Source organism: Hypanus sabinus, chromosome 22 (assembly GCF_030144855.1).
Source record: "Hypanus sabinus isolate sHypSab1 chromosome 22, sHypSab1.hap1, whole genome shotgun sequence".
Classification (NCBI taxonomy): Eukaryota; Metazoa; Chordata; class Chondrichthyes; order Myliobatiformes; family Dasyatidae; genus Hypanus; species Hypanus sabinus.
Genome location: NC_082727.1, coordinates 46,754,643 through 46,782,142, shown reverse-complemented (window position 1 = coordinate 46,782,142; position 27,500 = coordinate 46,754,643). Strand labels below are relative to the sequence as shown.

Sequence of the window (27,500 nt, the reverse complement as noted above, 5' to 3'; positions counted from 1 at the left end):
ATACTCAGTCCACTGCATCAAGGGCAATAGCCTCTGTAGTATCCAGAAGATCTTCAAGGAGTGATGCCTCAGAAAGACAGCAACGATCATTAAGGACCCCCATCACCCAGGTCATGCCTTGTTCTCATTGCTACCAGCAGGATGGAGTACAGAAGTGTATATATTTTGCTGTAATTCATGTTTTTTGTATTATTATGTATTGCATTGTACTGCTGCTGCAAAACAACTAATTTCATAACATATGCCACTGATATTAAACCTGATTCTGATACTGACTTCACTACTTTATGTAGGATTTTCCATTCAAGGGCATTTGTATTTCCACACCAGGACACGATGCAACCACTCATTAATTTGGAAACAGTTTCTGCTCTTCTGCCATCATATTTCTGAATGGCTCCTCAACTCATTACTCCATTTCTTTGGAATATTTAGTTTGGAGGTTTTGGTAACTGAATGTCTTTCTACAGTACTGTTGGTGTAAAACAACAGATTTTATGTTATGTCAGAAGTGATACTAAATCTAATTCTGATCCTAGCATTGAATCTGAGACAAACTATCAAATACATTGCTCCATCAAAATCTAAATGATATGACTTGTGTCACTTTCAAGAATGGTCCTTAGCATGAAAATATGAAGCTGTATAAATTTAATGGGCTTATAATAATCCAGTCTGGCAGCACAGAGGACAATGGCGTACCTGCATCAGCCACTGTTAAATTGGCTGAGGCTATTGTAAAGAGATTCCTGCAGTCTCTCAGTGTCAAGGTCCGGTCCGGTCCGGAATCCGCATTCCAGGTCTCGATCCAGTCTGAGGGCTCCGGACTCCAGGCCCTGCAGTTGCCCCTCCCATCACCCGTGAACTAGTTAGGACCCTCCTGGCTCAAGGAGGCACACCTGTGACTCAATGAGCTGCAGGTGTTTATAAGGGGCCTTGGGACTGGGACCAGGTGGGTGGTTGTTTTGTTCTGTTTTTCTGCTGGCTCTGAACTGTTCTCTGCATTCTGTTATCCTGCCTGGGTTCAGAACTACTCCTCATCATGCTTCTCTGCCCTGTACCAGTAATGCCAGGTTGGTCCTTTCCCCCACCTTTCTTCTGATGCGCTGGTCCTGCTTCTCTGCTTGTTTGTGTTGTTTGCGTGGTTGCGCTGTCTGCTGGCCTTTCTTGACTTTCCTGCTATCATGGCTGTTGTGTTGGTCACCCTAGTCCTATGCCCATTCCTACCCCTTGCCTCTGTTGGGTGGGTCTGGCCAACCTGCTGCTGCCTGGCAGAGGTTCTGTCCTGTCCTCCTCTTCTGCCAGAACCCTGGGATTGTGCCCTGCACCCGCCTAGGGGTCTGTGTTGTGCCCAAGCCTCTGGTGTTTCTGCCTGGGAGGTGGCCCTACCTGGGATATATGTGGCCTGCCCAGGGAGGGCTCTCTGTCAGCTTATCTAGCCACCTAGACCTGTCTGTCTGCCTGCTTGAACCCTGGGGACCTGTCTGCCTGCCTGAACCCCGGGGACCTGTCTGCCTGCCTGAACCCCGGGGACCTGTCTGCCTGCCTGAACCCCGGGGACCTGTCTGCCTGCCTGAACCCCGGGGACCTGTCTGTCTGCCTGAACCCCGGGGACCTGTCTGTCTGCCTGAACCCCAGGAGACTGACTACCTGAATTCGAACTCTGGGAGCCTGCTCTGCTCTGCCTGCTTGAACTCTGGGAGCCCGCTCCGCTCTGCCTGCCTGACACTCTATCTACCTGAACCCCAGCTCTACCCTTAAATGCCATGGCATCCCCATCCTGTCCTCCCCCTAGTACTTCAGTGTCTGCATCCTGTGTTTGGGTCCATCCGGCCATGTTCCTGACACTCAGACCCCTTTTCCATTTATATCTGATTTGGACTTCCATTTTTTTCCTACTCCAGACCTGTGCCATCTTATTTACAGAGTCAATCAGAAGGCATTAAAAGTGATTCAAATGTATTGATGATTCTTATTAATTTTTAAAGTAGGCTGCAGGGAGAAAGAATCTATACTGGTTATTCAAATTAGCCTTAATAGACTAAAGCTCATAATGTCCAAAAAGGTCATTTTATAACAGTAATTCATTGATACCCTGTATTAGCTAGGAGAGTTTTCCTTGATCCAGTCCATAACAGTGCCCTGTGATATTTAAAACTGAATGATTTTAGGCTCCAAATGTTCAAAGCGAAGTTATTTTATGCATTTATATCCTACTCTTAGACAAGATAACTTCTAGTTTTGCTTCATCAATCATTATGTCCAAATTCAAAGAATCACATCTCAGTATGGTTTGAGATTACCATTCAATATGATAAAAGACTTTTCTTTGTGCACAGAGAAATAGAAGGTGCTGCATCTGCAGTATGATCTTTTTAAATCAGCATTTGATCCTTTCAATACTTTCATTGCCTTAGTGGAAGGAGGAACAAGAGTTAAATTTTCAGGTCCTGGAAATATTCAACTCATTCTGATGAAACTTACACTGTGTTTTCTTTTCACAGATGCTGCCTGTCCCATTTGAACATTTCCAGCATTTTCTATCTTTATGCAGGTTTCCAGCATTCATTTTCCTGAAGTTCACTTACACTAACTCAACGAGCTGCAATTCAATATGTACATTTTGACCATTTCCCTAATTATAATTGTTATTTGAAAGTGCAGTGTTTGTTGGTAATAATTGAGCATGGGGATAGAGTACAGCAGGTTTTTGGAATTATTGCATTCCAGACTCAGTCATTCGGGAAGCTTACCTGAAGATTTCTAGAATTTAATATTTAAGCCAAAATATTTCTACAGTATTTGTTGATTTCATCCAATATTCCCATCCATGATTTAGATTATAAATATTTCATTCATAGCTTGACTTTTGATTGGCCTCAGAATTATGAAATGGGCAGCTTTCATGCTTAGGAATCTGCATTTTTGTGAAATCTATTTCTATTGATTTGTAATTTCATTTTAAATCAGCTTCAATGACTCACAAAAATTGTGCAGCGTGAAACGAATACGTAAAGCCCCCTTCATAGCTGACGCTCATTCCTGTGTGGTCCTTGCTTCAATCTATCACACACTATCAGCCTCCTGACAGCTGACTGATGGTTTTAGACAGACCTTAGATGGTGAGCCAACTCAAACAATACTGGAAGGTAACATTCCTCTTATGAGTCAAACTCTGCAGATGAAAATTATATCAACTGCCCCCTAGGCTGTGTAGCAAAAGTCGAAAACCAGATGTTGCAAAGTTGATCCAGTGATCGGTTGAGCACCAACCGATGTGAAGCAGAATGTAAAGTGTTCACCAAAATTTTGAGAACAATTTTAGGGAATTAGTATTTAGCCAAGCCCTCCGCATATCAGTACCCATGTCTAAAAGAGATGAACAAAACACATTTTAAAGATGTCTGGTGGATATATGGTGATTGGTAAATGTACGTTTTTCTCTCATTGACATAAATCCTACTGTAGAATAGATTTTTTTTCTGATATCCAACTCCATTGTTGAACAGTTGAAATTAATTTTGATCCTACAACTGAACCTTTGTCATTCCAACTTTTAGCTTTTAGGCTGGTGATGGTGAAAGGGAGCCCAGAAATTCTGATGGTGCAAAAGCATTTTAGGCCACATTAGAAATAAATGTACCTTTTGTTTTTTGGATGTCTCTGGGATTCCAATACAGGAAATTTTACTCCTTGCTATGTTCTGTTAACTGAGGAAGTTCACCGAAGCACCAAGCAGAAATCTGCAATCTCTTTTCTTGCCCTGTAGGGGGGCATGACAATGTTGTGGTGAACTCAATGCTTTATAGCACCAGCGATTACCGATTCCTGTGGCTGCTTGTGAGGAGTTTGGATACTCTCCCTGTGACCATATGGGTGATCAGGTGTTCCCTCATATTCCAAAAACATACTGTACAATTCAGATTAGGTTTAGTGAGTTGTGGAATGCTATGTTGGGACTGCAAGTGTGGAGGCACCTGTGGGCTGCCCTTAACGCAATTCTCGGGCTGGGTTGGTCATTGATGCAAACAATGCATGTCACTGTATGTTTCAATGTACATGTGACAATGTGACAATCTTTCTTTCTTAGAAATTAGCTTGCAAAGATGACAGGCTTTCTCACAACACAAATTGCCGTTGACTGGATGCACACTGCTTCTCATGGACTTCTTAGTAACTTTATTGTCAACCAAAAAAGTCTTCTATCACACATACATGTATGGAAAGAAATCTTTTAAATCTTAATTAAGTGAATTTTTTGCAGTTCAAGCTTGAGCCAAATGTGAGTTATGTACTCAGATATCAAACAACAAAAACAATTACAGTTAAGCTAGAACTTATTTCCAAACAAGCATGGAAATCTTTTTAAAGTTCCAATATACTTTTTTTTCTTTTTCTTATTGCTTGAAATTCAATGCTAGAGTAATATAGGGATGTAGTTAAATTGAATCACCCTAAACTTATCCTGTTTAATGTAGATAATGAAAATAGAACATATCTTTCTGTGAAATAAAGAATTTAGGAGAACATGAACAATTTTTTATAGTTGGAAGAGAGTGATTTTACAAAGTATGTTGCAGATTTGGGACAGCATAGTACAAATACAATTAGCCTAATCCTATTACACAGTCAGCCACTAGAGTTCAATTCCTGCCGCTGTCTGTAGGTAATCTGTACATTCTGTGACTGTGCATTTTATCCAGGTGCTCTGGGTTCCTCCCATATTCCAAAGATGTATGGGTTCCTAGGTTAATTGGGCACATGGGTGTCATAGGGTGGAATATGCTCATTGGCAAAACAGAAATAAATATTAAAAAGATAAAGCTTTTGTTATGATACCAGATCTACATATCATAGATAAAGATCTTCACTCACCCTGTTCTCATAAAATTCAAAGCCTGCTATGTCAATCCAAACTTCTCTGGGTATAGATTTTAAATAAGGCTATTTTAGCTGATTTGGTTCTGGCACTTGGTTTTAATTGTAGTCATTGTTAATTTTTTTTCAAAAGCTAAGTTTCATTTGCCACTTGTAAATCGAATCACCAAAACGTACAGTGAAAGATGTCATTTGCGTCAATGACCAACAAGGTCTGAGGATGCGTTGGTGCAGACCTCAAATGTTGCCTTGCTTCTGGAGCCATTATACCAGGCCCACCTCTTACTTGTCCATGTCTTTGGAATGTGTAGGAAACTGGAACACCCGGAGGAAACCCACATAGTCACAGGGAGAAAGAACATTCTGGTTTCAGAAAAATAGCAGGTTTTATGTTTTGTAACTCAGAAACATAAAACTAATTGAAAGAAAGACATGGAGCTGGGAATAATGTGTGTAGATGAGTTTCAATTTTAATTTAGTAAGGCACACATGTTATAATGGAGAAATGACGTATGCCATTCACTTACTTTTATAAATAACCTGTAGTCAATTATTTAAACAAAGTATACTTAATCAAACAATATATTTATAATATTCTTCAAATATTAATGAAGTACTAAAAGCAGAACACTCCTCCCTGCTTAGCTATAAGTTCCAACTCAATGTAGAATGCATCTCAACTCTAACATGAAATATGTTGCTGTCTAGGCACCCATATACACTATGTGATGTAATATTACTAAACAGACATCAAGAGTATAGTAAATTTTAAAGTGTCCCATTCGGTCCTCCAAATTTAATTGCTGTGGAGGATTACTTTCTCTTGTGGGATAATGTCTTTCCAGACAGTGGGGTGGGAGGGAGATTGTGCTCAGGTGAGGCTTATGGCTGTGAAACATCTTCTAATTCAGTGGCTTCCTCCAAGGTAGTTGCAGGAGTTGACTCTGGGGCTTCAGGAAGTGGTTCTGACACCTTTCTTCTCAAGCAATTGACTCTGCTGCCCTCGTCTGATTGAAGTGCGACCTCCAGATTATATCAAAAGCAATCCCTGTAGGAGGGTGGTCCTGTTCTATCGTAGTACCCACGTTTGATCACCTCTGCAGTCCCTCACCAGGACGGCTTGTTCAGGAGTGCGACATCCAACCTCCTTGTTGGAGAAGCCCACAGTTTGTTTCAGCTGTTGGTCCTGCGTACTGCTTCTGAAGAAATCTATACGTGAGCACAAGGGATGACCCAGGAACAACATAGCTGGTGAGTTGTTGGTTGTGGGGTGTACTGAATTGCAATATTCATGGAGGAAATTGCTGAGCTTCTGATTCAAAATCAGTGTAGTGTGTTCTTTAGACTCTGGACAAACCATTCTGACAAGCCATTGCAGGTGGGTTAAATGTCTTATTCAATTCATTTTCAGGAATGACAGAAATGGTTCTGCAGCAAACTGTGGTTCATTGTCATTGACTAAGTGTTCAGGAACACCAGTCCTTTAGAAGTGGCTTCTCAACACAGAACAGCATGTGAGGCTGCACTGGAGTCTACTGGGAACACTTCTGGCCACTTTGTAGCTGAATCCACCGCTACCAAGAAATTTGTGCCCATGAATGGTCTGGCAAAAGCCACATGCATCCTCTGCCAGGATAATGCAGGCCAGTCCCTGGCATCTTCTGGATGTGCTGGCAGTCTGAACAATGCATGGAAAGCTTCTTGATCTGCTGATCTATCCCAGGCCACTAGACAAAGCTTTGAGCCAACACTTCCATTTTGCCACACTTAGATGACCACATGTAGTTCTTCTAACATTTTATCTCTCAGACCTGACAGAGTGTGGAGACTTTTCAGGTTCCCCTTTTGGATTATTTCTGCCTTAATAGGGAGACTTCTGGTTTGCATTAGGGAGAAAAATGTTCTCCTGTAAATTTTTCAGGTATTTCCTTATCCAACGGTAAACAGGACAATCCATCAGCATTCCCATGATCGGTCTTCTTGAATTTGATTTTGTAATTGTGTCCTGCAAGAAACAGAGCCCATCTCCACATTCTTGCTAATGCTGTTCGTGGGGCACCTTTTTGTGGATTGAAAATGGGCACTAGTGGTTGCTGATCAGAAATGAGAGTAAACTCACTCCTATATATGTACTGGTTGAAGTATTTTACATCTAAACCAGATTCAAGGGCTCTTTGTCAATCTGTGTGTATTTTTTCTCTACAGTGAAAAGGGAATGTGATGTAAAGGCTATTGGGCGTTCATGTCCATCACTCATAACATGTGACATCTGCACCCATACCAGAAGCCAAGGCATCATAGAAAAGCTTCACTGGATGATGTGGATCATAATGTGTGAGTATAGCACATGATGTCATCATTTCATCTGTCTTTTGGAAAGCCATCACACACTGCTTTGTCCATTGCCATTTCTTCTCAATCTATCGTAGAGTTCAAGGGATGTTACATTTTGTAAGTCCAAAATATAAAACAAATTGAAGGAAAAACATGGAGCTGGGAATAACAAGTGTAATCTCATTTCATTTTTACTTTAGTGAAGCATGCACTTGTGACATGATGGCTTCATGTCCTATGTGATTTTGTACTTTTATGTATAGCCTGCAATGAATTATGTAAACAACAAAGAATGCTTAATCAAACAATATACTCTATTTACAATATTACTGAAATATTAAATACACAATAGTGGGAATTGAACTCCAAATATTGGTGCTGTAAAGCTTTACACTAACTGCTATTCTACCATGCCCCAGAAGTACTATGCAGTACTTTCTCAAAAATGTGCAGAATCCAATAGCAATACACAAAAAAATGCTGGAGGAACTCAGCAGGCCAGACAGTATCTATAGAAGAACAGTACAGATGACATTTCGGGCAACTGTACTTTTTTCCATTGATGCTGCCTGGCCTGCTCAGTTCCTGCAGCATTTTGTGTGTGTGTTGCTTGGATTTCCAACTTTGGCAGATTTTCCCTTGTTTGAGAATCCAATGGCAATAAGGTTTTTGACTGCAATTTCACTGAGTTCCAGATATTCTGTCCTGATTTTAATTGGAAAAGCCGGTAAAGCTTGGATATGTAATATCAGTCCCTTTTCAATTAAAAACTATTGAAATTTGTTCTCCAATATTGCCAACAGTGAGGTCTCAGTGTCTCTAAATGTGAGTGGGTCATGAATTCATTGCTTTTCTTTCCATGAATCAAAGTCAGACAGAAATATTCTTTGAGCTTTTGGAGAGTTGATTTTGAATGTGATTATATTGGAGAATGATGTTGACACTTTTATTGCCAGCAATAGTAACCAATGCAAAAGATAAGAGCATGTCAAAGAATTCTGCCTGTCTCTTTTATTCCCATAGAGCTTACGCTTCTTTTTAAGATCTCTGATCTTGTTTGCCATTTTAAAGATATTGAATATATGTCTCTGCATAGACAGGTTTAGATTTTGAAGTCATCAAATATATCGGTCTGATATGTAATCTTGGGAGCTTTTGTAAATCCTGAAAATATTCCAACAAAGGAGACTCCTGTTGAGAGAGAAACCTTCAAGTTCATGTTGCGGTTCACATATCTGACTTAGTAGTTTTGCACAAGACAACCTCTGCAGTTCAGCATTGTAAAAGACGACTGCTTGTTCCTTATTTCCCCACACTCAGCTGTAACGATACAAAAATTGAGAACATATGATTTCTAATTTTAGTTTTCTTTAGCTCTAGTGACAATTTCTTAGCTGAGAATACCATTTTGTGAATGAAGCTATGCGTTGATATTGCACCTCATCTCTATTTTCCTGAGCTGCTAATCAGTCCAAAAAATTACCTAGCAATATTTGAATTGAAATCCTGTTTGGGCAAATTAGAACCCTTGTTTAAGTTGTTGATTTGTGTTCCTGATAATATTAGTCAATAACAATTTTAAGTGAAAGACACAAAGGAGAGATACAGTGAATTTGATAGTCAATTTATGAACTGTTTGATATATTTTGCGAACTTCTGCCAGTCTGTTTGCCTTGGGCCACCAAAATCATCACTAGAATTCTCTACAGTTGGACATTGAAAGTGAGAAGTGGTGGGTTCAAGAGGGACGTGAAGGGTACATTTTTCACTCAGAGAGGAGGGGATGCCTGGAATGTGCTGCCTGGTATGGTGGTAGAGGCAAATAGATTGCAAGCTTTTAAGAGACATTCGGATAGGCATATGGTTGTAAGAAAGATGGAGAGATATGGACATGGTGCAGGTAGGAGGGATTAGTGTTTAGGTGTTTTTGCTTTGTTTTTTAGTTGATTCAGCACAACATGTAATCTAAAGTCCGATGAATCAGCATTACAATGGAGTAAAGGATATTACAAAGGCATGAGAGAGCAGTTGGCTAGAATTGATTGGAAAAGAACACTGGCAGAGATGGTGGCAGAGCAGCAATGGCTGGAATTTCTGGAAGCAGTTTGGAAGGCACAGGATAGACACCCAAAGAGGAAAAAGGCAAGATGGCACAACCATGGCTAACAAGGGAAGTCAAAGACAACATAAAAGCCAAAGGGAGGCCATATAATAGAGCAAAAATTAGTGGGAAATTAGGGGATTGGGAAACTTTTAAATACCTACAGAAGGCAAATAAAAAAGTCTTTAAGAAGGTAAAGCTGGAATACAAAAGTAAGCTAGCTAACAATATTAATATTAAAAAGGATACCAAAAGTTTCTTCTGATACATAAAGTGTAAAAGAGATGTGAGTGTGGATATTGGACCAGTAGAAAATGATGCTGGAGAGGTAGTCATGGGGAACAAGAAAATAGCGGACAAACTGAATAAGTATTTTGCATCAGTGTTCACTGTGGAAGACACTATCAGTACGTTAGAAGTTCCAGATATCGGGTTCATGATGTGTGTGAAGTTACCATAACTCGAGAGAAGGTTCTTGGAAGACTGAAAGATCTGAAGGTAGATAAGTCAACTGGACCAAGAGGTGTAACCCCCAGGGTTCTGAAAGAGGTGGCTGAAGAGATTGTGGAGGTATTGGTAAAGATCAAGAGTTACTGGATTCTGGAATGGTTCCAGAAGACTGAAAAATTGCAGATGTCACTCCAAGAAGGGAGATAGGCAAAAGAAAGTAAATTATAGGCCAATTAATCTGACCTCAGTGATTGGGAAGATATTGGAGTCAATTGGTAAGGATGTGGTTTCAGAGTACTTGGAGGTACATGATAAAATAGGGTGTTGTAGGCATGATTGCCTCAAGAGAAAATCTTGCCTGACAAATCTGTTGGAATTCTTTGAAGAAGTAATAAGTAAGATGTTGTGTACTTGGATTTTCAGAAGGCATTTAATAAAGTGCCAAGCATGAGGCTGCTTAACAAGCTAGGAGCCCATGGTATTACAGGAAAAGTTATAGCACGGATAAAGCAGAGGCTTATTGGCAGAAGGCAAAGAGTAGGAATAAAGGGTGCCTTTTCTGGTTTGCAGCCGGTGACTAGTAGTGTTACGTAGATGTCTGTGTTGGGACCAATTCTATTTACATTATGTGTCAATGATTTGGATGATGGAACTGATAGCTTTGTTGCAAAGTTTACAAACAATATGAAGATAGGTGGAGGGGCAGGTAGTTTTGAGGAAATAAGGAGGCTACAGAAGGACCTAGACATTAGGAGAATGGGAAATGAAGTGTCAGATGGAATACCATGTCAGGAATTGTATGACCAAGCACTTTGGTAGAAGAAATGAAAGAGTTGACTATACTTAAAATGGAATTGAAATATAAAAATCTGAGGCACAAAGGGATTTGGGAGTCCTTGTGCAGGATTCCCTGAAGGTTAATTTGCAGGTTGTGTGTGTTGAGGAAGGCAAATATGATATTAGCATTCATTTCAAGAGGACTACAATATAAAAGCAAGGATGTAATGTTGAAACTTTATAAAGAACTGGTGAGGCCTCACTTGGAGTATTGTGAGCAGTTTTTGGCCCCTTTATCATAGAAAGGATGTGCTGAAACTGGAGATGGTTCAAAGGAGGTTCATGAAAATGATTTCAGGATGAAAAGACTTGTCATATGAAAAACGTTTGATAGCCCTGGGCCTGTAATCACTAGAGTTCAAAAGAACGAGGGGTGACAAAATTGAAACCTATCAAATGGTGAAGGGCCTTGATAAAGTGTATGTGGGGAGGATGTTTCCTATGGTGGGAGAGTCTAAGACCAGCGACGCAGCCTCAGAATAGAGGGGCATCCTTTCAGAATGGAGATGAGAGGGACTTTTGTCAGAGAGTGGTGAATCTGTGGCATGTGTTGCCACAGACCGTTGTTGAGACCAAGTCTTTATGTATTTTTAAGGCATAGGTTGATACATTCTTGATTAGTCAGGACATGAAGGGATATTGGCGGGTGGGTGGGGGGGTTAGTGTGTGAAGGAGATTGGGGCTGAAAGGAAAAAGTAGATCAGCCATGGTGAAATGGTGGAGCAGACTTCATGGGCTAAGGGGCCTAAATCTGTTCATATTTCTTATGGTATTATTTCCTAGTATTGTGGGCTGAATGGCCTGTTCCTGAGCTGTACTGTTCAAGGTTCTATGTTTTATGTCTAAGGCATCTAGCAAGCTTACATCTACACTATCCTTTCTGCCTTATCCAGGCTACAGTACAGTTTTGCCTTTTGTCTCCACTTGTGCTGATCTTGGCTCATTGCAATCTAAATGTCAAGCACTATTGGTTTGTGAGCTGAGGACAGCAGCTCTGACATTGTGATATGGTGTTGCTTCAACTTCACTGCCCTTTTCCTTTTCATTTTTCACCTAGCTAAGTCCATGTTCCTAGATATTGAAAAAAGGATCAGGTTAAAACTGTTGTGAAAGGAGGACAAAGTTTATAACAGAAACCTTCAACAGCACTTCAGCCAAAAGAGATTTCAAGATAGGGTATAAACAAAGGCTTAATATATATCCCATTCTCTCTACTTCAATTGTTTCCATGATTGGTTACAACACCTGTCATCATCCATATATAATCCTAGATGGTGTCACGTCCATTAAGTTAAGAACATAAAGGCAAGCCTACCCCTCCCATTTAGTCCCTCTTGTGCATCATTTTGAGCAACTCACAAAATGCTGCAGGAACTCCGTAAGTCAGGCTGCATCAATGGAAAAGAATACGCAGCCACTGTTTTGGGCCAGGGCTCTTCATCAGGACTGGAAGAAGGTGTGGGGTGGGGAAAAGAGAACAAGTTAGAAGGGGATAGGTGAAGCCAGGTGGGTGAGTGAGGGGAGGATGAAGTAAGAAGCTGGGAGGTTATAGGAGGTGAAGTTAAAGAGTTTTAAACTTCTTCTCACATTGCATCTATGATTTTGGTCTGAACTCCTGACATTGACTACTCTATTATACATTTCCCTTTGAATATCTGGCTAGAGGACTTCTAATTTCCATCTCTTGCTGATATGCAGGATTCTTCCTATCTTCTATCTCTCCAATAAAGATCTTCAGTCCAGTGGGCAAAATCCTTGGCCCTGCTCTTCAATGGTTATCCGTTCTGTGCTCTTACTCCTGCCTAGTTCCAGAACCCCAATATAACTTGGCTTATGCACACATACCCAGAAACAGAAAGAACAGAAGTATTGTTTCCTGAGCTCCAGTCTCCACAGATGATTTCTTTCAATCATCCCCCGTCAATTTAGTCTCCTTGGCAAGCCATCCCTCATTTTGTGTTCACCATCCACTACAGGTAGTCCCCGGGTTATAAACGTCTGACTTACGGACAACTCGTACTTACGAACCGAGGAAGGAGAAAGCCGCCCACCATTTTAAGTCAGATTGCGACGCCATCTGCCATTTTAAGTTGTTGCCGTTGACACTGTGTTGAGTGTTTAACTTTGTGTTTGGTTTAAATTTTTCTTAGTAAGATTCACCCTGACCCTGACCCTGCCCCCCCCCCCCCCCCCCACCGTTCCGGTCAGCTGGTGGCGCAGTGAGATCAGCATTGAGCTGGAGAACGGAGTTTCACGAGTTCGATCCAGTGATAGACAGTTCCCGTACCGGGTTGATGTTGATCCAGTGACTCCCGTACCATCAGTGTTGGGCTGATGTCGAGCTCACAACTCGACCTCATAAAAAAAAAACACTGCCACCTCCAGTTTAAATTGCCATGCGGAATATTGTGGAGGATCAAATCCCAGCACAGCCCCCACTTGTCCCATTTAGCCTGTCTCAATGCGGTGGTCCTTAGGACCCAGCGGACCTCAGGAGCTGGCAAAGCTCAGGAGCCGCAACCTGCAGTGTTTCTGTTCCATTGACGGGAAGCGATCATGATTGAAAATAAAGTGGAAATAATAAAGTGTTTGGAAAGAGGTGAAACCCCACTGGTCATTGGAAAAGCATTAGACTACAGTCGGTCAATGGTCAGAACAATTTTAAAGGATAACGGATAAAGTGAGAATAATGGAGCATGTGAAAGGCGCTGCCCCGATTAAAGCTACAATTATTACTAAGCAGCACAGTGGTTTAATTGTTGGAATACATACGTTTCTTAAGTGTTTTATATGCATAGAAAGGTAAAATATATACTCTATGCTAAGACAAACATTTGACTAACTGACGCTAAATATCAGATGTACTTGTTCCGACTTCCGTACAAATCCGACTTAACGACAGGAATGGAACTCATACGTAACCCGGGGACTGCCTGTATTTCCTGACGTTTGGCTTCATCTCAGGCATCATATTTTTCATTGTGGAAAGTGCAAAATACCTACAGGATTTGGGTGCAATTCTACATACATCCATATCAGAGATCATAATCATCTCAGGGCCTATCAACTGGTGTATATAGAAAACATGATAAAAGATCTGGTCACACAAGATTGATGCACTGTTTACTTTACAATGAATTGGCACAGTTTAATTTAGCATTGGGGTCCTAATGTCTATTTTCATGGTCCAAACTACAAAAGGACCAGTGAATGTGCACTCAACATTTCTTTCTTTCTGTTCTGCATTGATTGTCATGTTTAAGAACTTTTGCATCCCTGTCCAAGTCTTTTATTGGAAAGAAAGATAAATTCAACAGAAGTGTATTTGAATCTTCAAGAAGTAAAAGGCAAGTTAAGTGTTAATGGCAATTGATACTGTTCATCCAAGAAGAAAATCTTAAGCAATTTATTCATTTGGTTTATAAGTGTATTGGAAAGTCTCTGACCCTGCATGCTTAGCGTTCAATGGCATAGAAACTCCCTCTGTTAATGAGAGCAGGCGCATCATAGTTGATGAGACAATGCATTGTTCTATTTCCATGAGGTTTGGCCTGTCTTTTTAAAAGGCATAAACATTGATTGTTTTCAGTTGACAGTCTTAGGCCAGTTAAGATTATTCTCTGCTCTGGTGGAAGTTTCGCTGAAATAAACCCTGATTACTGTTTTTTTTTTCTGTGTTTAATACTTTCTAAAGTTACACAAAAATGTTCTCAGTTGAAGAAATAGATGAGAAATGTGTGATGAACATGTATCGAAACTATTATTCTCAGACAAAATATAGGTACAACAATTTTCTGGCATAAAATATTGAAAAGATTTATTTTGGAGGATAACTGAAAATTAAACTGGACTGTTTATAGAAGGAAGATGATTAATGCTAATTTTTAATTTATGTATGTAGATTAAAACAAAATAACATAAAAACAATACCAAATAACAAGAATAAATTCTTTGTTAGATAACAATGAAAATGGCTTGTGGTAATTGCAAATGGAGAAATTAAGGACCACAATAAATTTCATCTGTAAAGCATTCTAGCCTAGAAAATTTACCAAAGCATAAAGGGGAGTGGCCACATCAGGTGACCTGATAAATTTAATACAATACAGATTTATGAATATATTTAAATAAATTTTTGAAATTGGGCAAAACATTTTCTTGCATTTCTATTAGTGTTTAATCTCTCTGTGTGTTATCCCAACATTGGTGAAGTAATATGCATAACATTTTTCAGTAATCAACTAATTTGGGTGAACAGCAGGAGTAACAAATACGCCTGTCAGCGGTCATAGGGAATTGTGTGCAGCACATAAAAGCCTGTACCAAACTAAAGGATTGGTTTTATACTGGTAACTGATACACTTTCAAAAGCCTTGGGGTAAACAAAAGTAAGTTAGACTTTTTTCCCCTCCTCCTGATCAATTATAAAAAGAGAAGTAAGAAAATTTGTCAGGAGATGGAGGTTGTGTCAATATCAAAAGCATGAAGCAGAGAAACTAGACACACTACTAAATTAAAAGTTCAATAATCTGTTCAGGGTTTGCAAGTCACCGTTACTGACAACTCCCCAAACAGGTATTTAGTGAAAACTACTTGGGCTTTGCAGTAAACTTGGGTCAGTGGAACTGGAAAGAAGTGGGAGCCACATTACACTCCTGATACTTTTGTTGCATCTGTGCTCAGTTGACGCCTGCTACATGATGGTTCTGAGAGTCACCCAAGTGCTGAAGTGTTCTATCTTTGAGGATGCAATGTGCAAAATAGATCAGGGAACTATTTAGATTTCCAGAAACTTTCAGTTAGCTTCTGCGTAGGAAGTTGCTTAACAAGGTTGGAGCATGTGCAGTGTGGAGGCATTAGTACTGATCTTTCAAAAATTATTGGACTCCGGCATAGTGCCAGGCAACTGGAAGATTGCAGATATCACTCTACTCTTTAAGAAAGGAGGAAAACAGCAGAAAGAAAATCATAGACCAGTTAGCCTGACCTCAGTGATTGGAAAGATATTGGAGTCAATTGTTAAGGATGAGGTTATGGAGTACTTGGTGACACAGGACAAGATAGGACAAAGTCAGCATAGTTTCCTTGAGGGAAAATTCTGCCTGTTGAACCTGTTGGAATTCTTTGAGGAAATTACACGTAGGAAAGATAAAGGGCATGCAGTGGATGTTGTATATTTGGACTTCCAAAGGGCCTTCAAAAAGTCATTCATGAGGCTGCTTAGCCATGGTATTACAGGAAAGTTACTGGCATGATTAGAACATTGGCTGATTGGTAGGGGGAAGTGAGTAGGAATAGAAGGATCTTTTACTGGTTGGCTGCCAGTGACTAGTGGTATTCTGCAGGGGTTGGTGTTGGGACCACTTCTTTTTATGCTGTATATCAATTATTTAGATGATGAAATAGATGGCTTTGTTGCCACGTTTGCAGATGATATGAAGACTGGTAGAGGGGCAGGTAGTGTTGAGGAAACAAGTTGGCTGCAGAAAGATTTAGACAGATTTGGAGAATGGGCAAGGAATTGGCAAATGAAATATAATGTTGGAAAATGCATGTTCATGAACTTTGGTGGTATAAATAAATGTGCAGACTATTTTATAAATGGGGAGAAAATCCAGAAATCTGAGATGCAAAGGGAGTTGAGTGTCCTTGTGCAGAATACCCTAAAGGTTAACTTGAAAGTAATGTTGGTGGTGAGGAAGGCAAATGCAATGTTAGCATTAATTTCAAAATGTCTAGAATACAAGACCAGGGATGTGATACTGAGGCTTTATAAGGCACTGATGAGGCCTCGCCTTGATTGTTGTGAACGGTTTTGGGCTCCTCATCTAAGAAAAGATGTGCTGGCATTGGAAAGGGTTCAGAGGAGGTTCACAAGGATGATTCTGGGAAAGAAAGGGTTATCATATGAGGAACATTTGATAACGCTGGGTTTGTACTTGCTGGAGTTTTGAAGGATGGGTGGAATGCATTGAAACCTATTGAATGTTGAAAGGCCTAGACAGAGTAGATTTGGAAAGGATGTTTCCCATGGTGGGGGAGTCTAGGACAAGAGGACACAGCCTCAGGATAGAGAGGCATCCATTTAAAACAGAGATGTTGAGAAATTTCTTCAGCCAGAGGGTGGTGAATTTGTGGAATTTATTACCACAAGCAGCTGTGGAGGCCAGGTCATTGGGTGTAGATTCTTGATTGGACACAGCATCAAAGGTTATGGGAGAAGGTCGGTGAGTGGGGCTGAAGATGGGGAAAAAAGGATCAGTCATGATTGAATGGAGGAGCAGGCTCAATGGGTCAAATGGCCTGCTCCTATGTGTTATGGTCTCATGGTCTTATGGTCTTAATTTGCGTACCACTACAAGTAAAGGGCAGATGTGATTTCTCTGGCCCTTCACTCTGCTCTCAACCAGGTGGACAACTGGAACTCATACATCAGGCTGCTGTTCATTGACTACAGCTCAGAGTTCAACAAAATCATCCCAACCAAACCCATCATTAAGTGTCAAGACCTAGACTTCTCTCTGCAACTGGATACTTGATTTTCTCATCAGCAGACCTCAAATATTGAGAATTGGTAACAACATCTCCTTCTCACTGATAATCCAGGCAGATGCACCTCAAGTTTGCATGCTTACCGCCCCCCCCCCCCCCCACTCTCTACACAGATGGGACTATGTGGTTATCACTGCTCTACTACCTCTCCTCAAATCTGCTGACAACACAACTGTTGTTGGCTGGATCATAGCTGGCAAAGAGTCAGCCTACCAAAGGAAGAATACCTGGTTGAGAGGTACTACAAAAACAACCTTTTGCGCAATGTCATTAAAACTAAAATGCTGATTTTCAATTCAGGAAATCAGTGTTGGAGAGAGTCAGCAGCTTTAACTTCATTGGTGTTTTCTGTCAGATGACATGACCTGGGCCCAGCACATAGATATAATCATAATAAAAACATGCCAGTATCTTTACTTTTATTGGAGGTTAGATATTTGGCTAATCACCAAACATTCTGACAGACATCTACAGATGTACTGTAGAAAGTATCCTGACTGATTACTTCTTGGTCTGGATTTGAATACACAAGAATATAAGTAGCTGCAGAGAAGCTTTACCCATTATAATAGAGACACATTCCTTCCCGTTACTGGAGGTACTGCCTCAAGAAGGCAATATCCATCATTAAAAGATCCCACAAACCGGGACATACCACCTTTTCACATCTACAGAAGTCTGAAGTCCACCTCCACCAGGTTCAAGAACAGCTACTTTCCTTGAACCATTTGGTTTTGAACCAACCTACTAACCCTAAACACTCTGGTTTAGGAAGAAAATAACCCTGATTGCACGACAATGGACTTCATTTTGTGTATTATTTATGTTTTTCTTGTGAGTGTTGCTTATATAATGCTATGTGTTGGTAATGCTGCTGCAATAAGTTTTTCTTTTCACCTGTGAATCCATACACTTGTGTGAATACTAGTAAACTTAAATTTGGCTTTGAACAGAGATCAATGGATCTGCAGGCATTAAAGAAATCAAGGGGTTGTGGAATCATGCTAGAAAATGACACTGAGATGAAAGATTATTCATGATCCTAATTAATGGCAGAGAAAACATGAAGTTTCATAAGGCTTACTTTTACAGTATTTCTGCAGAAGTTCAAATCTACATTTTCATACATACACATTTTTAGAGAAATGACATAATTTTTCCTTCAATATCACCCAGATTTTAGCCCTTGACCACCCAGAGAGACAAGAGCAGCAGATTCTCCAGAAAACCACTTGATGCAATATTTAGTTTAAATTACTGCTCTGCCAATGGGCTCTGGACAAGCAGTCTTGTGCTGAGTGGAGAAGTCCACAGGTCCCGGTGAATTTGACTATAATTTAAGAACTCCTTGAGTGATACCAGAGATAATAATATGAAAGAAAGAAGGGACATGAATGTAATTGTTTATTACCTGGTAAGATAAGATTTGTCCTAAGTGAATGTGATCCTTTTTAGCCAGATGATGGCGGAGAGGTCTCAAATGAACATGATGTGGTCATCCATCAACAAGACTGCAAATATTTTGAGAATAATGAGGAAGAATTTCAGAAGGTTAATGTGCAATTAAAACTATTAGGAAGGCATGGCAATATGTTTGAAGTTTTTAAGCAAGATCATTCACCTGAAATATTAATACCAATTTTCTCCAGAGATTCTGACTTGACCCATTGAATGTGTCTAGCATTTTCTACTTTTAATTGAAGTCAAATAGTTTATTGAAGTTTATTATAAGAGGGCTTGGATACAGGAGTAATGATGTTTTATAACTACTATCAACATCCTGATGATGTTCAATCTCTCTCCCAAAGGAAGGTTATATCTGTAATGAAGGGAGTGCCATGAAAGCTTATCAAATGGCTTCCTGAGCTAAGAGGTTGTTGTTGTTCTTCAAGGAGTAATTGAGTACACTGAGCCTTAGAGATTAGAAGGATAAACGTTTATCTCATTCAAGCATCCAGGTTTTTTACTGTTACAAAGAATGATGTTACCTTTAGTTGGAGTGTTTAGTCAGAGTCAGCATCTCATAATAAAGGGTCAGCCATTCAGGACAGAGATAAGACAGAATTTCTTCCATCAGTGGATCTTTGGAATTCTTCTCCACAGAGAATTTTGGAGGCTGAGTTTCTATATATGTGCATGACAGGTATTGATAGATTTTTGTGTAATCAGGGAAGCCAGGAATATGGTAGTACAATAAAGTGGCAATGAGATGAAAGATCAGCCATGATGTTATTGAATGATAAATCAAATGGTCTGCTCCTGTATCTGTTTATTTTCATCATATTTTTATGTGTCATTTATGAATTCTGCTGATCAGTTATTCAAACTGGCAAAGATAATTGCATGCATGAAGTTTTTGGTAACTCTTCAGCAACATCTCCACAAAGATATACTTTGGCTTGCTGCTTTACATAGATTCTTCATTGAAGAGTGTGGTTATTGATTATCTAGTAAACCATGACAGATTCTGAAGTTTTGACAATGTTATTGAATAGATCTCCATCATATCTGATTGAAGACAGGCCAAAGGCAAGTACTTCATTGTTACCCTGTCACTTCAGACTCTAAGAATCAAAGATTATGATTTGTAGCTTCGCTGAAGGACTTAAAAACAGAGTGGAATACATCATTTAGTACAATACGAAAGCAGCCCACTGGTATTAAGACAACTTCTTTTCAACTGGGATATTAAAGCAGGATTCCACCTTCCTCCTGAGATTGGATACAAAACAGACTGCATCATTACCTTCAATGAACATAATGAAATTGATCATTCATCTCAATATTGTTAATGAAGCATAGCTGAGTTTAAGTTAGCAGCTACATTTATCTGTATAGCATTGCAAAGATAATTAATTTGCTGCAAAGTGCTTGAAGGCACTCTGGTGCTTTAAAAATATATATCTTTTCCTTTCCTTGGTTTGGACAAGGCTTCAGAAGTGGAACAAACTCTTCTCCAATCTTTTAATTAACTGTAAGTTAACAAATTACTTCAAAATCACAATGGAACCTTGTCCTGTGGGGGGTGGGGGGTGGTGGTGCCTCATTCTGATTGCCTAACGTCACTTCTGTTGTAATTGTTTAGTTTAGAAACTGCAGCTACTTTTCCCATTGGTTATCCACCTGGTCTCCAGTATCCTGCCTATATAATATAGCACGTGGCAGGTGCTTGTTCCTTCATCCTTTGTTTAAGGCAAGGGTGCACATGATCATTGGGGAGGTATGCCCTGCGCTCACTTTCAGCTAATATGTTTGTGTTATGTATGTATATTTGTTTAATATTCACCCTTGTAGTAACTGTAACTTGGGAAACATGAATGCTTGGATGAAAATTTTACTGTTTGTAATTAAATGATTAATATATCTATTCACAGAGAGTGCTTTCTGTATCACTTCCCAGACCAGTGAACCTGATTCAACATTACATTTAGTGCTGCAAAAGGGATATGGCTTTTTGAGTGGAAATGCATTTCTGGACCCTCCGTACTCAGTATGGGAAATGTAGAGTTCCATGGTGGACAAATAATAGTGAGAGCTTTGGAAGTCTTGCTAACTTACTGATGGATTATGGGATATTCATAGATTGGTCGGACCAGTTAGATTTCACTGGGGTTTAAATGGGACTCCACATTGTTTCCGTACTTAAATTGTTTGGTTTTCCCAGAAGAAAAATACCTGGATGGATGCTTTCTGGCTGTTTGCAGCAATTGTAAGACATCAGTATAAAACAATAGTGAGTCTTAAGAATGAATTAGAAGATCTCAGTTAGCGCTGTATAATTCTGAGAGAATCACTATTGATAAGACCTTAAGACATAGGAGCAGAATTAGACCATCTGGCCAATCAAATCTGCTCTGCCATTCAATCATGGCTGATCCTTTTTTCTATCTCCTCCTCAACTCCAGTTCCCAGCCTTCTCCCTGTAACCTTTGATGCCATGTCCAATCAAGAACCTATCAACCTCTGCCTTAAATACATTCGGCCCTCCTTATCCGCAAATTCCGTATGCACAGATTCAACCAACCACGGATCGGGAAAACCCGGAAGTTCTCTCTCCAGCTCTCGTTGCTTGAGCACATACAGACTATTTTTTCTTGTCATTATTCCCTAAACAATACAGTATAACAACAATTTACATGAACATTTACATTGTATTAGGTATTATAAGTAATCTAGAAATGACTTAAAAGTACAGGCAGTCCCCGGGTTGTGAATAAGTTCCATTCCTGAGTCCGTCTTTAAGTCGGATTTGAAGCCGGAACAGATACATCTGGTATTATTTAGCATCAGTTAGTCAAACATTTTTCTTTGTATATAGTACATATTTTACCTTTCTATGTATATAAAAGACTTAAGAAACATATGTATTCCAATAATTTAACCACTGTGTTGCATCGTAATAATTGTAGTTTTCATCAGGGCAGGGTCTTTCACATTCTCCATTAAAATTGTTCTGATCGTTGACCGATGTAGCCTAACGCTTTTCCAATGACTGATGGGGTTTCACCTCTTTCCGATCGCGTTATTACTTCCACTTTATTTTCAACCGCGATCGTGATTACTTTCGTGAACAGAAACACTGCGGATTCAGAGCTACAACACCAGGTCCTAATGTCCACCGCACAGAGACATGTTAAGTGAAGTCCAGTGTTCCGCTGGGTCCTAAAGACCACCGCACTGATACATGTTAAATAAGGGACTTGAGCATCTTGGTATTTTGGTATCCGGGGGGGTCCCGGAACCAATCCCCCACGGATAAGGAGGGCCGACTGTACACCCAGCAAACTGGCCTCCACAGCTGCATGTGGCAACAAATTCCACAAATTCACCACCCTTTGGCTAAAGAAATTTCTCCACATCTCTATTTTGAAAAGACACCCCTCTATCCTAAGACTCACCCACCATGGGAAACATCCTTACTGCTTCTACTCTGTCTAGGCCTTTCAACATTCAAAACGTTTCAATGAGATCCCACCTCGTCCTTCTGAATTCCAGCAAGCACAGACAACCCTTTCATTCTTGGAATCATCCTTGTGAATCTCCTCTGGACCATCTATTGATGGCTCAGAGTAGACCTGCAAAATTAGAGCATACAAATACACAGGAAGCTTGTCAGCTAATGAAGCAACAGCACTTAGATGCCATGAAGTTTCAAGCCATGTTGACAAGTGGTGATGATCTCAACATGTAGGTAGAGGATGGGGATGTCTGGCTGGATAATGAAGATGAGGGAGAGAAAGTAGCAAGGACCCCTTGGTTTACTCCTTGAGATGATTGCCCTCTCCCCTGCATGTCCAAAACAGTACGGGCCATGCCAGTGATCATGCATTCTGACACCCATTGAGGGGGCATCAATCTGCTGCTTCTTGCTTTCAGGAGAGGTGTGGGAGGAGGCTCAGAAATGTATGGAGGATGGTGCTATGGACATCTTTGAGGCAACAGAGCTCAGAGAAATTTTCACGAAGGAATTAGTGAGTTTAGAGAATAAGTACAGACAAAAGTCTTAAGATATGGGATGAGGGGTGTATTGGAACAATCCAATGAGTGCTTTAGGGAGCTTGTCATCCCTACACATGATCAGTAATGCAATGAAAACACTGCTTACTTCCCCTGGGCATAATGTGTCATTATTTGTTTGAGCAAAGGTTGCAGTTAAATTTAAATATAATTCTCTTACTGACTGGGATTTAAAGGCCCGAATGGAATGGAGAACAGTAGAGGAGAGTACTAAAGTTCTAAACCAATGGGTTGTTATCACAGAATTACACAACAATAGTGGTATCCCACCAGGGAATGTTGAATTTACTTCTGCTATGATAGGACACATGATTACTTCACTGGATTTCCCAAAAAAAGGAGTAGTGCTGTCTTTAACAGCACCAGGTGTTGTCATCCTATAAATACAGCAATTCAATTATTACAATGTTTAGAGTACCTAGAAGAGGGTGCAAATACCCAAGTACAAAAATTAGATAAGCAGACAGGGAGAAGGGGATCCCCATGTCCCATAAATAAAAGTTATTAGCATTGCTTAAAGCTGGGGTTCCGTAGGAGCAAGTAAATGGGGTTCCTATCCCCATCCTCTATGCAATGTGGAAGAAGTACTGTCAGGAGAAGCAAGAGGTTTTTGAGAGGGAAGGGTCATTCTTCAAGTCCTCTACAGATAATGGTTCCTTTTGTCCTCTGCTGGATTCCTTGCATTCTATTCAAGGTTCCCTGGCAAAGGGTATCGGCAAGAGAAAATCTGCAGATGCTTAAATTGTATATTGGCCAATGTTCACCAGCAGTTGTATTTGGAGAGTAGTTAGCACATTCATGCTTCATTGTTGTAGGGAGCAGGTCATTTGACCTTCATCCCTAAGTAGAGTGTGAATGATTTGCAGAGAAATGTGACCTGTGGCCACATGCGTCAATTTGCTTCTGTGTATGTGTGTAGTGTTATGATCCAGCAACAATGAATATATAATTGAGACAGGTTTTTTACAACAAATAAAACATTTATTAAACACCGCTTAAAAAAAAAACCCAAAAGTAAACAAACGACTAACTTAACCGGAAGTGAACTGCTATACGGCAGCTCGAACAGTTCTTAAAGTGAGAAATGCGAACTCAGTTCTTTAAAGTAGTATTGCAAGAAGTCCAAAATGATTTCCACAGTCAGTTAGGAGAAACTTTCCTTGAAGTATTAAATCCTCTTACGTGACATTACTGCTGATCCCAGCCGAAGTATGCCTTGCCCCAAAGGATTTACGATGTAGGAAATAAAACGACTTAAAGGCACTGACCTTTCCTTGGCGAAAGGCTGCGTCCAACTTTTTCTGCTCTTTCAGCAAAGCAGGAGCTATCTCGGACACAGGTTACTAATTGCTTGTATGAAGATTAAATAAAATCGAGCCTGTTTTGCCACCGACAACGTCAACTTTCCTCCATCCTTCAGCTTCCCGAACTTCGATAATTCTTCACTCTCTGACAGGACTTTAACTGGCAGTGATTTTCAGAACTGCCGGCACAATGATTCTCACAGTAGAAATTAAAACTCCACTTTTAAAACGAAACTGTGTCATAACATCAAATATGCAGCAGAACGGAGTTACTGACAAATTCAACCACGAACTGACCTGCATCACAGGGAGGGGTTCTCCTTTTATACCCTGTTGGAAAAAGACTATCACATGACCTCTCACTGGTGGGAAAATTACATCACTCCACCATCACAAGACCATTACATCGTGCCCACCACAGCCTCAATTACATCATGGTCATGTGACAGGCACAAGATACGCACGGGTACATAACAGCAGGAATGTGAGGACTTGACCTTTAAGAGACTCTGTGAATGTGTTAGGAATAGCCCAGCTGCTTTTTTTCTTCTCAGTTATTTTCTGATATGTCCTGTTTCTCTCTGAGAAATTAACTGTTTTACGTTTTTGCAGTTTCATATGAAGTTTTGAAGAGGAGTCCAGCCTGGGCTCCGTGTTTTGTTTCTTTGTTTCTTATGTTTGTTTAGTCAGTTACATTTTTCCTTCTTTCTAAATCTGTTACCTATTTATTGTGACTTAATCTGTTACTTAGTTACTTGTTTCCCCACGTAATTGGCCTTAGGATGACTCATTTCATACTGGCCATATGAAATTTGAGTTGCTATTTGGTAGAAATTTGTGCAACTTTATTCTGGATATGAGAGGGAATTGAACATTTGGGGAGCAATTCTGGCAGTTCTATTGCTTTTGTGTTTTCCAACTATCCAGTGACTAATCAGGAGCAGTTGCGTTTGTATCTTCCTGCATTACAGAATAGCAAAGTGGTGGATGGTGACTTGTGGTGGGAAATCCTATGATACATTTCTGGGGATGGTGTTTGAATTTGCTCACTGGACTACTGGGTCAGATTGCTAAATCTGTGTGAGGACTCCTTACCATATCACAGAAGGGATACCACTGCTATTGATCCATTGATGACAAGGAAAAACAATTAAGGAAATTATCTGGATTCTTGGGTTCCAGCATTCTGTTTTGGAGGAGCTTGAAGGGATAATCTATTCCAGCCAAACCCTGACCCAATGTGTGATAACAGTCTTAAGGAACTTAAGCCTTACTAGCTTTGGTAGAGGTATTGCTTCAAGTCTGGTATTTCCCTACATTACATTGTGGTATTGGACTCTTAAGGTGATTTCTCCACCTGACAGAGAGTGTTGGTGTAGGTGGAATGTTTAGTACAGGTACAAGGTGCAAGATGGAGCAGGAACTATATCCTGGAATAGCTGTGTCTATGCCAAATGGTGTTGTTTTGCTGTGCACTTGTTGGAAGCTGATTGGCACTTACTGGATATGCAGTTCCTAGTATTATCCATCGTTCCCATAGGGTGGTGCAGTTCATATGTGATGCCATATGTATGCCACCCCAGTGCCCTGAATGAACACCTTGCCCGTGTTGTTTGGTAAGGGGGCCTTGCAAATACAGGATGTTTTGAATGATAGCCTTCCTCACCGTGGTACAGCCAGACAGTCCCCGGAACTGATTTCAGAGATCTTAGTTTACCTGCTCACAAAGGAAGGTGGCACTTGTACATTGTTGGTTAAGAATGATGCACCTATATTCCTGAAGGGTTGGGTAACATTATTCATATGGTTGACCATAACTCAGTGTATGAGATTAAGAGGGAGGACAAGATCTTTGGTTATTATACTCCAGGATGGGGTTGAAGGCCTTTTGGGGCACAGGGAGTCTGGTGGACACTGTAGTATACTGGGAGGTGACTATTGGGTTAACCGTACTGGGTATTGTACTCTTGTGTTTTATGTGTAACTTAGTTGGGAATTTGTGAGAGTCATACTAGTCTGACAGTTGGATCATCACATTCACAATTTCCAAGGGGTGAAGTGTCCTGTGGGGGCATGCATGCCTTATTCTGATTGTTGGAAGTTGCTTCCGTTTTGATTGGTTAGATTAGAAGCTGCAGATGTTTTTCCCATTAGATAGATTCTTGGTATCCAGGTTCAGATATCTTGGGTATATAAAGTAGCACAAGGGCTTGCTCTCTCGCCCTTTGTTTAAAGCAAGGATGCACATGACTATAGGGAAGGTATGCTCTATATGTACTTTTAGTGAAGTACATTTGTTGAATATATGTAGGTTTCTTGAATATTCAGCTTTGTGGTGTTTGTAACTTGGGGAACATGAATGTTAGGTCAATTTTTCTATTGTTTGTAAATAAATGATTAACAGGCCTATTTGTTGAGAGTGCTTTCTGTAACACTTGCCAGACTCATAAATCTGATTCAACATTATCAACCTCCACCAGGGAAGAAGTAATCATCTGAAGACCCCTGTTCACATAAGCATAGGTATGCAGTACATCAATAGGGAGTCTTTGCAGTTCATCCTGTGCAGAGCACATAGGCAATCAATCTCATCTTGAAATTTGAGAAATTGTCTGACAGCCATTATTTTGAGTTAACTGTTATTGAATAACCTACTTGTGCCTATCATTCGAAGCCATGTATTGAAGTGAAGTATCTGCTGTGATTTCTGACACTGCATTTGGACAAATAAATTGATAACTAGAAGCAAACAAACATTGTTTCTTACTTGGACAATATTTATTAGTTTGTACATGACTTGTGCTTGTAAAGATAATCTCCAAAGTAAGATTGTCTTCAATGCCATTAGAATTATTCAGTCAGAAGACTAAGATGATTGCCAGAGTCTTTAGAAACAAGAGGTAAGACTAAAATCCATATAGCTCACATGTTTTGCAATATATTTCTTGCTTATAGCACAAATTGATCTTTTTTTTTAAAGGACACTGTGAGACTATGGTGTTCTGTTTTCCCTTGGATAGATTCTATATTAGGCTTTTGTTTGTTCTCCTCTTACAAACATGCTATTTTCTGGGTTGTTTCAGAACAGGCTAAAAATAACTTTTATCAAATGATTGGTTCAGGCACCCTGTGGAGGACTAGGAGTTTAAAGTACCAGAGCTGTAAAAATAGTATTTAGAGATGGCATTTTTATTGATCCCAGCAGCATGAAGAGATTCAATTGCCTCACCTGGCCCTTGGTCTCTGTGTCCCTTTGTTGTATAGAGATAAAAGATCAAAGCAAAATGTTCATTCTCATTTGTAGATCATATTAAAAAACTGCTGCAAATATATGTAAAGGTACTGGCATTTGCCCAGCCGGAAATATTTTAGAACAAGGGAGGTTAAATGCTATATCACATCAGACATATCTAAAACTAGGTTTTTGTTTCTTGTTAACAATACAGTTCAGCCATTTGTTTGGTAAGCACAGAATTAAGTATGGTTTTCTACCTGTACTGCATCATGCCAGAAATTGGAATGAATAT

The 27,500-nt window shown here is 40.0% G+C and overlaps 1 long non-coding RNA gene across 2 annotated transcripts in view; it reads left to right on the top strand.

Annotated features, from left to right (window-relative positions):
- The first annotated feature begins 5,737 nt into the window (after window positions 1-5,737).
- Window positions 5,738-27,500, top strand: part of LOC132379585 (uncharacterized) — a 31,672-nt gene continuing 9,909 nt past the window's right edge. Inside the window, exons 1-3 of one of the 2 annotated variants that reach the window (XR_009507479.1) lie at window positions 5,738-6,129; window positions 7,084-7,212; window positions 19,648-19,700. This is a non-coding gene — a long non-coding RNA (uncharacterized LOC132379585). Of the gene's footprint in view, window positions 6,130-7,083; window positions 7,213-19,647; window positions 19,701-27,500 lie in introns of those variants that run through there. The other variant, XR_009507478.1, reaches the window with a different exon arrangement.